Here is a 13,073-nt window from a genome sequence, read left to right on the forward strand (position 1 = left end):
AGGCTTAGTCAATTATATGCAAATGCTGTCCATCAAATCTGAAAGGGGCTTTGAAGGCATCCTGACAAAGTACATAAACAGACCATTGTTGAAGGAGGAAACACATTATTAATAATCACTTGATAGTTATTCTCTATAATAATAATATGTAAAGGCACCTAGGTGATACAGTGAATAGCACTCTGGGTCTAGAATCAGAAAGCTCTGAGTTCTAATCTAACCTCAGATATGTAATCTCTGTTTGCCTCAGTTTCCTCATCTGTAAAATGAGGATAAAAATAATATGGAATTCTCAGGGTTGTTGTAAAGATTAAATGAGATAATATTTGTTAAATGCTTAGCCCAGTGGCTCATGCTAGGAACTATATTTCCTCATTTCTCCTGCCCTTATGTCCCCATCTAATACAAAAGAGATTGAACCTATGGTTTCTTTGGATGAGGAAACTCTATCAATTTAGGTTGGTACTTCTCTGCAATTTATAGGTTTAGGTCATTGACTAAAAGTCTGAGAAGTTAAGTCAATTAATGTTTATTATTAATCTTAATTAAATATTAAATGTTAGTATTATTACTACTACTAATACTACACAACAATGTTCTAGGAATGTGCTGGGGAAAAGAAAAGCAAAAGACAGTCCTGCCATCAAGAAGTTCACAACTGGGGGCAGCTAGGTGGAAGAATGGATAGAATGACCATCTGGAGTCAGGAGGACTTGAATTCAAATCCACCCTCTGACACTTAATACTTAAGTGTGTGGGTAAGTCACTTAACCCCATTGGGGTGACTTGGGCAAGTCACTTAAACCCATTGCCTTGCATTCCCCCCCCCCAAAATTTAACAAAAGAAACTTACAATCTAATGGGGGCAGACAACAAGCAAACATATGTACAAACTATATGCAGGATAAATAGGAAATAATTAAGGGAGGGAAGGCACTAGAATTAAAAGGGGTTGGGAGAAGCCTCTTTTAGAAGGCAGAATTTTAGTTGGAACTTAAAGGAAACCAGGGATGGCAGTAGGCAGAGATGAGGAGGAACAGTAGTCCAGTCGTGGGAGAGAACCAGAAAACAATGCCCAGACCTTGAGAGATGGAGTGTCTTATTCATTACTGCTTAGGGTCACACAGATTATCTATATCAGAGTCTAGATTTGAATCTAGTATATTTCTGGTTTTGAGGCCATCTTTCTCTCCACTAGGTCATATTGCTTCTCTAATAAATTTAATGATGATTTTAATAATCAGAAAAGGCAAATCAAAACAACTTTGATGCATCAAGTTACACCCATCTAATTGTCAAATAGAACTTGGTGAGGTTATAGGAAAATATGCATGCCATTTTATTGTTGGAACTACAAAGGGATATAATCTGAAAGTATAATAAGGGTTACATTTATATCCTTTGGCTCAGTAATACTTCTTTAGAACTATAGCCTATGGGTGATATTAACAGGGGCAAAACTTATCTGTACAAATATATTCATAACTCTTTTAGCTGTAATAGCAAAAATGTGGAAAACTCACATATTAAATGACTACCTCTGTGTATTATGGTGCCCTACAATGGTTAATGGAAATGATACTGTAATGGACATGATACATTATCCTCTCATCCATTTGAATTATTATTCCTTAGTCCCAGGGGAAAATAAAGTGATTTAAAGAAGGGAGTAGTGACATGTTTTAAAGATAGTCTCTCCTCCATCTTGTTGGGAATCTACTCCTTGACTGTTCCCTGTATTTAATCATTCATTTTCTGTTTACTTTGTTTATTTTGTTTACATGCCACTTGCCCTGGTACAAGACATCTGAGATAGGCAGCAAGACCTGAGTATAGACTTGTGGGCAAGCGTTGGAAGGAAGACTAAGGCATGATAAATCAAGTTGTGCCTACCTCTTTGTGACCTCATTTAGGGTTTTTCTTCCAAATCACTGGAGTGTTTTGCCATTTCCTTCTCCAGCTTATTTTACAGTTGAAAAACTAAGGTAAACGGGGTCACATGACTTGACTAGTGTCACATAAAAGTAGTAAATGTCTGGGGTCAGATTTGAACTCATGGAGAAGAGTCTACCTGAGCTCTACCTACTGTGTCACCTTTGAATCAATTAAAGAGTTACTTAAAGAGTTAACAAGCTTTCCTTCTTCCTCTTTGCTCTTATGTTTCCCAGAAAGAAAGAAGCAGGATCTGATATGGAAGAAATTGCTATGTGGGGGAGAAAAAAGGAAAAGCTTATAAGAATAGGTAGTAGTGGAGAAGTCTAACTAGGAGATAAAACCCAAGGATGTGGACTTGACCTGTTAGGGTCACCTTATGGGCACCATGATCTGAATTTCAAAAGAGGGAGGTAGGGGACTCACAATGAGGGACACTTCTTATAACTATTCCTATTTTTCTATTCTTTATGTTGTATTCATTCATTTCAATTGTGTATGTGACCCTTTGTGACCCCATTTTGGGTTTTCTAGGCTTTTCTAGTATCTTTATACTGGAGTACTTTACCATTTCCTTCTCCAAATCATTTTACAGATGAAACAAACAAGATTAAGTGACTTGCCCAGGATCACACAGCTAGGAAGTATCTTGAGTCACATTTGAATTCAGGTCTTTCTGACTCCAGGTCTGATGCTCTATCCACTGTACCACCTTGTTGCCTTTATTTATATACCTTGTATTGTAGTTTTTTAAAAATTCAAATATCTTTGATTAATCAAATACCCATTGATTGCTTGTATAACAAGGGATTATTGACCAGTGAAGGCTGGGTCCTCAGAGAATTCATAATAATTTTTCTGCCCACCCAGGTGGAGGTTTTGGTAACTGAATCTATAAGGGCCTTGTCCCTGTTTCAGAGCATGCATAGGTATTCTGTAACTATTTCTTATCTGGCATATGATATGATAAAGAAAAATCTTTTCCTTGGCTACTGAGTTGGAACTAAGAGTGCATACAAAGACTCTAGTGGAGAAATTAGATCACTCTCTTGGTCCCTAGGGAGAGTCAGCTCAAATTCAGAGTGGTATCTCCAGACATTTCTTCTACTAAGTTCGTTTCTGATTGTAACATTGCCAGAAGAATTGCTCCTTTACTTCTAAGACTCAACAAGGTCTTGGCTTCTAACTTGCTTCACCGCAGCACTGATTCATACAGGTCAAGGCTGGCTCCTCCCTCAGCTCAGCCACTGGGCCTCGGGTTCTTTGGATTTTTTGAGCTCACTAGATTATAGCCTCTAATTCTTATTCACCTAAGAGAAGGGAAGAAGAAATACAATAAGGACAGAGTAAATTCATGCTCTCTCTCTCTCTCTCTCTCTCTCTCTCTCTCTCTCTCTCTCTCTCTCTCTCTCTCTCTCTCTCTCTCTCTCTCTCTCTCCCCCCCCCCCCCCCCCCCCGTGGCTAATAATAGTTCCTGCCTAGCTGACCATGAGGGAAGAAGGAGATCGATTTTCTCCATCGGAGACATTTATAAGTAGTTTTAGTTCCTGCTCAGAAGCCAGTTTTAAGACTTTTCTTTACTACACAGCAAGTCTGACAGGAAGCAACACAGAATATCTGGGTATCCTCTGAGTCAAGGGCTCCAACCCCTCTTCTGTCACACTACCCTATCATATACTTCTCCCCTCCTCCCAGGTTCCTATCCTCTCCCCACCTCTTCCACCAAGGAGGGTTGGCAAGAATACAAGGTACATGCTTTGATGCCTGACTTGCACAAGTGTACCTGTAGGGAAGTTCAAAATCAACAGGGGGATGAATTTCAAGGATCCCAGAGATCTTGCCCCAGCTTGTGTTATCTAACTTTTGTCCTCTGCAGCCTAAGGTAGAGATCCTTAGACTTTGGCAGCAATTAGGACTCTGGTTAATATTCATTTTTTTAGTGCCTGTTATAAAAACAGGGTAGGCCATCAAATTGGCAAGATGATAAAAGACAGAAGTTGTTTACACTGGAGCAGCTATGGGAAGATAAGAAGACCTTCAATAAGTGATTGTTCTATAAGTTTCTCCATCCATTCTGGAAAACTATTTGGAATTATGTGAGAAAGTTTACTAAAATATTAATACTCTTGGAATCATTAATGCTACTATTGGGAATATATTTGGGAAAAAAAGGCAAAGATTTGGGAGAAAAAAACCATTCCTGGGATCTGCTAAGTGCCATAATGGGTAGAACAATGGGTCTGAAGTCAAAAGCCCTGAGTTCAAATCCAATCTTAGACACTCAGTTGCTGTGTGATTCTGGGCAAGTCACTTAACCTTGATTTGCATCAGTTTCCTGAATTGTTCAATGGGGATAATAAAAGCATTTACCTGGCAGGGTTGTCGCAAGAATCAAATGAAATAATATTTGTAAGCATAGCACCTGATATTAAATGAATGCTTACTCCCTCCTTTTTTGGGTTCAGACCTATGACTATATCAATGTAATATAATTAATAAAGGACTGTCCAGAGTCAGGAAGCCCTTTGAGGCTTGAAAAGGGGAAGACAGTAGCATTAAAATGTAAAGAGGAAGGTCTTCAGAAGAAAAATAAATATGTTCCATTTAGAAAGAATCTGAGGACTGAATAAATGCAATTGTCTATAAAGGGATCTTAGTTCACTCCCAAGGAGACTCTTGTCTCAGTTTTAGAGTCCTCTAAGCATCCCCAGGCTTCCAGAAAGATGAGTGTCTTGTTTCTTCAAGCTTTCCCATTTCTCAGAAGCATTTTTAGGACCCACATAACTTACTGTCTGAAGCTTCTTTATTTTTAATCCTAGTACTCTAAATGAACTTAATCTTCTCTTGCTGAAATTTGAGACCCTCTCTCGTTTTGTCCTCTCGGGAGATCAAGAAAAGCACAGGATCTCCTTGGTATAACAACAACCCTTTGTCTTCTTGGGTAGTTTCCCCTACCTTCCCCCTAGCCTCTTTGCCAGTCTAAATAATTTTAACTCCTTTCATCTTTTCTCATAGGTCCCATTTTGGTTGGGAAAGTTTTGAGCTCAAGACACTTGCTTTGATTTTTAGCCCAAGTTGGAGGCAGTTAGCTCAATTGGCTAGAATGTGGCGTCAGTCTTGATCCCCACATGGGCCTGTCAGTCTTATAGAGGGTAGACTCATACCCACAGACTCTACCCTTAACCCTGACCAGCTGTTTTACAAATGGGAAGAATCTGTGGATGTCTCAGAACATTTGGAGAAACTACTCAAAGAAAATACCTTGCATGATAACGGGATGGTGGTAGCATCTGATATAAGAAGGTTAGTTCATCACCAGTCCTGCATCAGTCACTATTCTAGTTTCCTGTTAATGGGGAGGGAGCACTTCATGACTGAGTCAACCTAGGAAATTCAGATAAAACAACAACAACAATAACAAAACCCAGCATCCTCAAGTTGAACTCTTTCAGTTTGCCTGAGAAACCACAACAAAGATTTTATTTTATTTTTTTAACTCCCAGAACAATTGTATGAAGAGATGTGGAACAAAGAACACAGATCCAAGGGAACAGAATCCACAATGATTTAATAATTTTAATAATTTAATAAATGAATTTCATAATAATTTAATAATCCAATAATTTAGCTGATCGCAAGTAATAAAAAGTAACTGGATTCTTTAAAGTAGTATTAGAGGAAAAAGCAACCTGCTTTCTCAGCTATTGGAATCAAATAAGGATCACTGCCCTCACTTGCTTCTAATAGAATATTACTGCCACATCATTACTGTACAAAACATTTTCTTGCTTCTCTGATTAACTTACTATCTCATCTCCTGCTACTCAGTTTTTGCCTCATCTCCAGTCTTTGGAGGGAAAAGGATTGGTGAAACAGGACCTCATATATGACCACTTGTCTCCAGCCTTCTCTAGAAAGAGGACTGTCCCTTCCATTCAGTGAGAAATGCTCTCAACACCTGGTTATACCCAACATATTCCAATGAATCTGAACCCCTATAGATTATCACTCAAACTCCTCTTCATTTGATTCCTTATTCCCATTAGCTGATGTACTTCCACTCCAAAGTTCCACCCATGCTTTCCACTATGCTCTTTGGAATACTTATTCCAAAGGCAACAAACTTTTCACCTTCTGCTCCTTCCACTTCTCTCTCACACAACTTGCCTGATCACTTCTAGAATTGGCTGCATCTTCATTCATTCCTCTTATCGCACTAATCTCTCCTAGGCAATCACTTCTGCTAACCACTCTCTTATTTTGCTCATCCTGCCTTCTTGGTGAACTAGTTCACTTCACAGTCTTTTTCCATTGAGTCTGTAACCCCCTTAAAATACAAACAACCTCTCCCTCCTAAGCCTCGGCCTTAGATTACTCCTACCACCCGCTACCTTTACTTCTACACACAAGGTGCAGAATGAAGGTGGAATAAAATCACCCTCTTCTGATTGGGTCAGCTACAAGTATGTTTCACAATCTCAACTGGATTCTCATTGCTACCAGGCAATCCTACTATACCTCCCTTATAATTTCATTATTCTATTCTCCACAGCAGCTCTTCCAAACCTTCTCATCACTCCTTAAACTTCGTGCAGCTCCTTCTTCCTCGCTCCCCAACCTCACAACTGAGATATTTTGAAGAAAAATTTGAGACCACTTTGAACTCCCTCTTCTTTCCTCTTCCTCATTTCTTATCATTCAGGTGACTTCTGCAATTTTTTCCCTTTTCATCCATTTCACATGATGAGGTGCCCTTACTCTTTACCAAAACTAAATCCTCTATTTGTTCACTGTCTCCTCCAACAGATTGCCTCACTTGCCATCTCTACTGTGTCACTAATTTCCTCTGGTTATCTACCATGTCTGGCTCTATCTATTGGTCTCCCTAGCTTCCTTATATTCCAACCAAAATTTTATCTTCTATAGGAAATTTTTCTCATTCTCTCTTAATTCTAGTACCTTTTCTCTGTATTATTTCCTATTTATCTTGTTTAATATCTATTTGCTTGCATGCTGTCTCTCTCATTAGACTGTGACCCTAAGAGCAGATACTGTCTTTTGCTTCTTTTTGTAGCCTCAATACAACATAGTCTGATGCCTGGTATGTTTATTGACTGATTTATTTGACAGAATAAGGAAGACAAATCATATTTCAACACTAACTGGGTAACTAGGCAAATTACTTAACCTCTTTTCAGCCTTGGTTTTCTTATCTGTAAAATGGGAATTATAATAATCCCATTTCACAGGTTTATTGTGAGGATCAAATGAAATAAGATATGTAAAGTACCTAACAAACAACAAAACACTATTTACATGCCATTATTATCATTTATGTTGCTGTTCAGTTGTTTCAGACATCTCTCTTTGTGATTTTTCTTGGTAAAGATACTGGAATGTTTGGCCATTTCCTACTTCAGCTCATTTTAGAGATAGGGAAACTAAGATAAATAGGATTTACCTAGCCTCACACTGCTAGTTAAGTATCTGAGGTCAGATTTGAACCACCCTTATTTTCATTATAACTATTATTATCAACTGGGTAGAAAAGATACCGACAACATGTATGAGCCCTGATGTCAAAGGAGGAAAAATACTAGTACCCCTGTACCTTAGGGTCAACTTCTTAGTGATTAGAAAATTCAAGCTAAGAATTGGCTAGTTGGATTATGATGATTAAAAATTTGCTTTCATGACCAATAACCAAGAACATGAAAGAACATGAAAGGAAGAAAAAGATAGGGAAAGGAAGGGGGGGTAAGCACTTAGAATCTTTTGTATTTGAAAATGCCTTTTAGTCAGTTTTTCTGCCAATAATTGAGAGGTTTCAAAAAGGTAAGGAGGAATATTGAACCTCTCTTCCCCTACCCCCCTTATAAATCCTTTCTGGAGAAGTATCGAATGAATTCAGAATGTGACCCCAATACACTGTAATACAATGAAGGCTGCCCACACACTTGGTCTTCACCCATGAATGTGCTCCTTGTGAGGCAGCTTCTCAAATAGTTTGGAATTTTGAGCTTCCCTTCCCCAGTCCAAATTCAATAAACATTTATTAGGAGTTGAACAAATGTGAGGCACCATGTTCTTCTCATATCCTACTAATGTTACTCCAAAATGCCAAGATTTACCCAAGGACCAAAGAGCAACACCACAATTGACCAAACAATTTGATTAATTCCAACAATGCAAATTAGAAACAGTAATAACTGTGTCAACCACAGGTATTGTATATTGTGGCAATTACAAACTCTCCATTTTCCACTAGCAGCTCTGCTTGGTTATGAGCTGTCCAGGATATTCTGATCACCTGGAATCTCATCTCCATGCCAATTGGCTCAGTTTTTGATATTTAACACTTAATCAACTTCTCAGTTGCCACTCCCTTTTAGTTGGAGGGTGGAACATTGAACTTCTCCCCAAACTTTCTTTTATAAAGTGTTTGGAACTTTTTTTTTTTTTTTTTTTTAGTTTTTGCAAAGCAATGGGGTTAAGTGCCTTGCCCAAGGCCACACAGCTAGGTAATTATTAAGTGTCTGAGGCTGGATTTGAACTCAGGTACTCCTAACTCCAGGGCAGTGCTCTATCCACTGCTCCACCTAGCCACCCCAGGTTTGGAACTTTCTGAACTTTCCAAGCAACTGTGCATTTTCCCTTGGTTATGACTTCGTGGAACATTCATACTCTTGGTTATCAGCCTCTACCCTCTTTTCTGCTTCCTTTCCTGCATTAGATTGAAGCTCCTAGAGATAAAGGAACTTTATCTTCTCATTTACATCCCCAATACTTAATACAATGCCTAGCAAATAGTAGGCACTTAAAAGTCTCTAGAGAATTGAATTTAATAAAGTATGACATTCTCTTTAACATAAGTCAGAACTAAGATACTTGCAATTAAAAAAAATTCTTAAATAATGCTTAAACAGTAAGGTGGGAAATCTTGTTTAAAAATTAAGATTAAAAATAAAACATCAAAACAATTTTTAAAAATAGCAATTACATAAATACTCCTGAAGGGGGTCAAGGGGAAGAAGAGTTCCTAATTTGTAACATTCTTCTATGATAACTAGCTCTGGCAAGCCTGCAATGCTTATCTCTGTTAAACGTAGCTCAATAAAACAGCTGCTAAGGTCCAGGTGTTTCCTTCTACTATGATTTTAGGATGTTTATTTTAGACAAAAAGTTATTGGTTAATTCACTATTGCTAGGAGGAAGGAAAAACAATACACATTTATATAGTGTCTACTAAGTCCTAAGCACTGTACTAAGTCCATCTTGCAATTTATTTTATTTAATCCTCACATTAATCCTGTGGGATAGACACTATTATTATTGCTACTTTACAGTTGAAAAAACTGAGGCAAATGGAGGTTAAATGATTTGTCAAGGATTATACAGCTAGTGAGTGTCTGAGGCCAGACTTGGATTCGGGTCTTCCTTTACAATATGTCTGATGCTTTATCCACTGTGTCACTAGTTGCCTCTAAAAGCTAGGAGAATTATTAAAAATGATTAATTATTAAGATAGCGATGGGGTTCTCTGTCAGACCTTTCCATTTCTATTTTTTCCAGTTATGCCCTGGACTCTTTCTAAGTTAGTTACAATATAGTTTATTGGAAACGTCTGGTTAGTGAAACAGCATATTATGCTATAATGTCTCTGGATAGCCACTCATCAGGAGGAAAAAGGGGGGAAGGAGCCAGCCCTTTTCTTGGTGCTTCCTGTAACCTGGGCCTTTTGTTGAGATGTTCATAAAGCCATTGACTCTCCCTGCTCTACTACAACTCAGTCCTACTTTTGTTCCTCGAAAAATAAAAAATTTCCCAATTTTTGTAATCCTTTTAACCTTCTCAACTCTTTTATTTATAGATTATGAAGACATAGTGAACTTTCCTAGATTTTTGTTACAGATTCTTTCTGTCTATTGTCATTTCAATTAATTTAATGACCTTCAAAAACTTTTCATATTTAAGTATAAGGATTTTTGACTAATTGAAGAATCTGAACCAAGATGTTATGGGGTGGTTTTAATCACAATCACTTGGTGGTGCACTGGTCTTAGATTCAGGAGGATGGGAGTTTGAATCCAGTCTCCGATACTTGCTATATGACCTTGGCTAAGTCACTTAACCCTGATTACCTCGTGGTATCCAGGGCTATATTCAGTCGTCCTGATTCATATCTAACAACTGGACCCAGATGACTCTGGAGAGAAAGTGAGATTGGTGACTTAACATAGCACCTCCTCATTCAAAACTAATTCATGTGCTTGGCATGGCATCACCTCCCTGATGCCATGATCTTCTTTGAAATGGAGGGCAAATATTTTCCTATAATAAAAACAAACCAAACCAAAAAACCCTCCTTCCCCTCCCATCCCCCACTGTCTGCCTTTAAGGAATTTACATTCTATAGGAATATTTGTGGGTTCAGTTCCAGACCATGTCAATAAAGTGAATATCACAATAGACTAAAATTTCCCGGTGCATATGAAAACCATGCCTACATTATAATGTAATCTGTTAAGTATGCAATAGCATGATTATTTTTTTTTAGGATTTTGCAAGGCAATGGGGTTAAGTGGCTTGCCCAAGGCCACACAGCTAAGTAATTATTAAGTGTCTGAGGTCGAATTTGAACTCAGGTACTCCTGACTCCAGGGCCAGTGCTTTATCCACTGCCGCCACCTAGCTGCCCTGATAGCATTATTTCTTAAAAATGTATATAACTTAATTAAAAATAGTTCATTACTAAAAAAATTGCTAACCTTCATCTGAGCTTTCAGCAAGTTGTAATCTTTTTTCTGGTCTCCACCAGATGTTGATGTTACTGATTGATTGGGGGGTGGTGACTGTGACAACATCTTAAAATAAGCCAACAATAAGTTTCCCCCATTGATTGATTCTTCCTTTCACTAGAATATTTAAAGATCATTGTAGGGATATTAATTGCACTAATTGTAGGGCCTAATTTCAGTATTATTGTGTATTGCCATCTAGGGAAACCTGAAGAGAAGGAGAAAGATGGGAGAACATAGTTTCATGGAGCAATCAGAACACATACAACATTTATTAAATTTATTATCTTAGTATGGGCATGATTTGTGGTGCTCCAAAGCAATTACAATAGTAACAGCAAAGATCACTGATCACAGATCACTATAACAGATATAATATTAATAAAAAAATTTGAAATATTGTGAGAGTTAACAAAATGTGACACAGAGACATGATGCGAGCTCTTGATATTGGGGAAATGGCACTGATAGACTTGCTCGATGCAGGGTTACCACAAACTTTCAATTTGTAAAAAATGCAATATTTACAAAGCACAGAAAAGAGAGTGTAGTATAAAGAGGTGTGCCTGTATGAGCATTTGTATGTTTTGGTTTGCATCTCAAATTTGCCACTTGAACTTGGGCAAATCCTTAAACTTCTTTTAATCTCCAGTCAGAATTTCTCATTTTACAATGAGAGGGGTGAAATAGAAATATCTCTTATAGCTCTAGTTCTATATTGTGACACTAAATATACTCTAAGATAAAGTATGATGGGACAAAGGAAAGATATGAATAAGAGAACTTGGGAAAATGTGAAGAAAGAAAGAATTTGGTAATTGGATGTGGACAATGGAAGAAGATCTAGGAAGGCTTCCCAGAGAAGGAGGCCTTGTCTTCTTTTCCCCTGAATATCTCTAGATATAGAGGCATTCTATAAGCCTGAAGGTCTGTAAGTTCTCTCTGGAGAGCCAGAAGTTTTGCTCTTGTTTATTTTTGAGGTGTGGAAGAGGAGAGAAATTAGATTTTCCCAAACTCATCAATTCCATATACCTCCCTGGATAATAAAAACTACTCCCCATCTCTTCTTTTTGACCTTCAAAGTAAATAATATACAAGCACTTAGCATGAGGAAGAAAAAAATGAGACTTGAAATTGTGGAATTTGGGAATGTGATATTCTCCTGACTTTTCCTTTTATCTAGAAAAGAAAATAGTAATTTGATGTTCACAGGAGCTTGTTGAATATTTGACTAGAATGCTGCTGTGATTTATAAGGAACAAAAGTCATGAAAGGGTCAAGGAAAATCCTACCAAAGACTTTTATTCTCTGACAGTTGTAACCAAGACCCAAACATTTATGCTGCCTTCACCTTCCAGGATCTTCTACAATGTGACTCATTTGGGTCTTGGTTTCTAATTAGGGTAGTCCTGGCAGAGCCAGTCTGCTTTCTTCAAGCTTAAGGTTTAAACTTAACACAATCTGGCTTTTAAAAAATAAATCAAATTCATTTTCCCTTTTTTTATTCCACAAAAATGGAATCTTTCAACTCCCATAACACACACCTAATTCTCCACAATATTAGGGAAAAGAGTTATTATTTATTCACTTTCTACTTGTAAATCTAGATATTAACTATATAGAAAAAAGTACTCAGAGAAGACTTCTAATTACAGTTCATAAGGTCATAGCCTGGAGTGAGAAAGACCTGAATTCAAATTCAGCCTCAGACACTTACTAGCTGTGACCCTGGGTAAGTCACTTAACTTTGATTTGTCTAGTTTTTCTCAACTGTAAAATGAGGATAATCACAACACCTAACTTCCCAGTTTGTTGTGAAGATCAAATGAGATAGGTGGTTTTCCCCCTTTTATTCTGATTCATCTTTCACAACATGACTAATGTGAAAAATATATTTAACATGATCATACATGTATAACCTATATCAGATTACTAGCTATCTTGAGAAAGGGGAAGAGAAAAGGAGGGAGAAAAATTTGGAAATCAATATTTTATAAAAACTAATGTTGAAAATTACATTTACATGTAATTGGAAAAATTATTAAATAAAAAAGATCAAATCAGATAATATGGTTAAAGAATTTAATCGCAATGCAATGCACATAGATGTTTAGTCTTTTCAGTTACATCCGACTCTCTATGATTCCATTTGGGGTTTTCTTGGTAAAAATACTGGAGTGGTTTGCTCATTTCTTCTCCAATTCATTTTACCAGATGAGAAAACTGAGGGAAACAGGGTGAAGTGATGTGCTCAGGGTCACACAGTTACAAAATTCAACCTTTTTTAAGTACCACTATTTTTGCATTGATGTCTTATGGATGTGAATAATGGAGTGACAACTT

This window comes from Macrotis lagotis, chromosome X, assembly GCF_037893015.1.
Source record: "Macrotis lagotis isolate mMagLag1 chromosome X, bilby.v1.9.chrom.fasta, whole genome shotgun sequence".
In the NCBI taxonomy this organism is placed as follows: domain Eukaryota; kingdom Metazoa; phylum Chordata; class Mammalia; order Peramelemorphia; family Peramelidae; genus Macrotis; species Macrotis lagotis.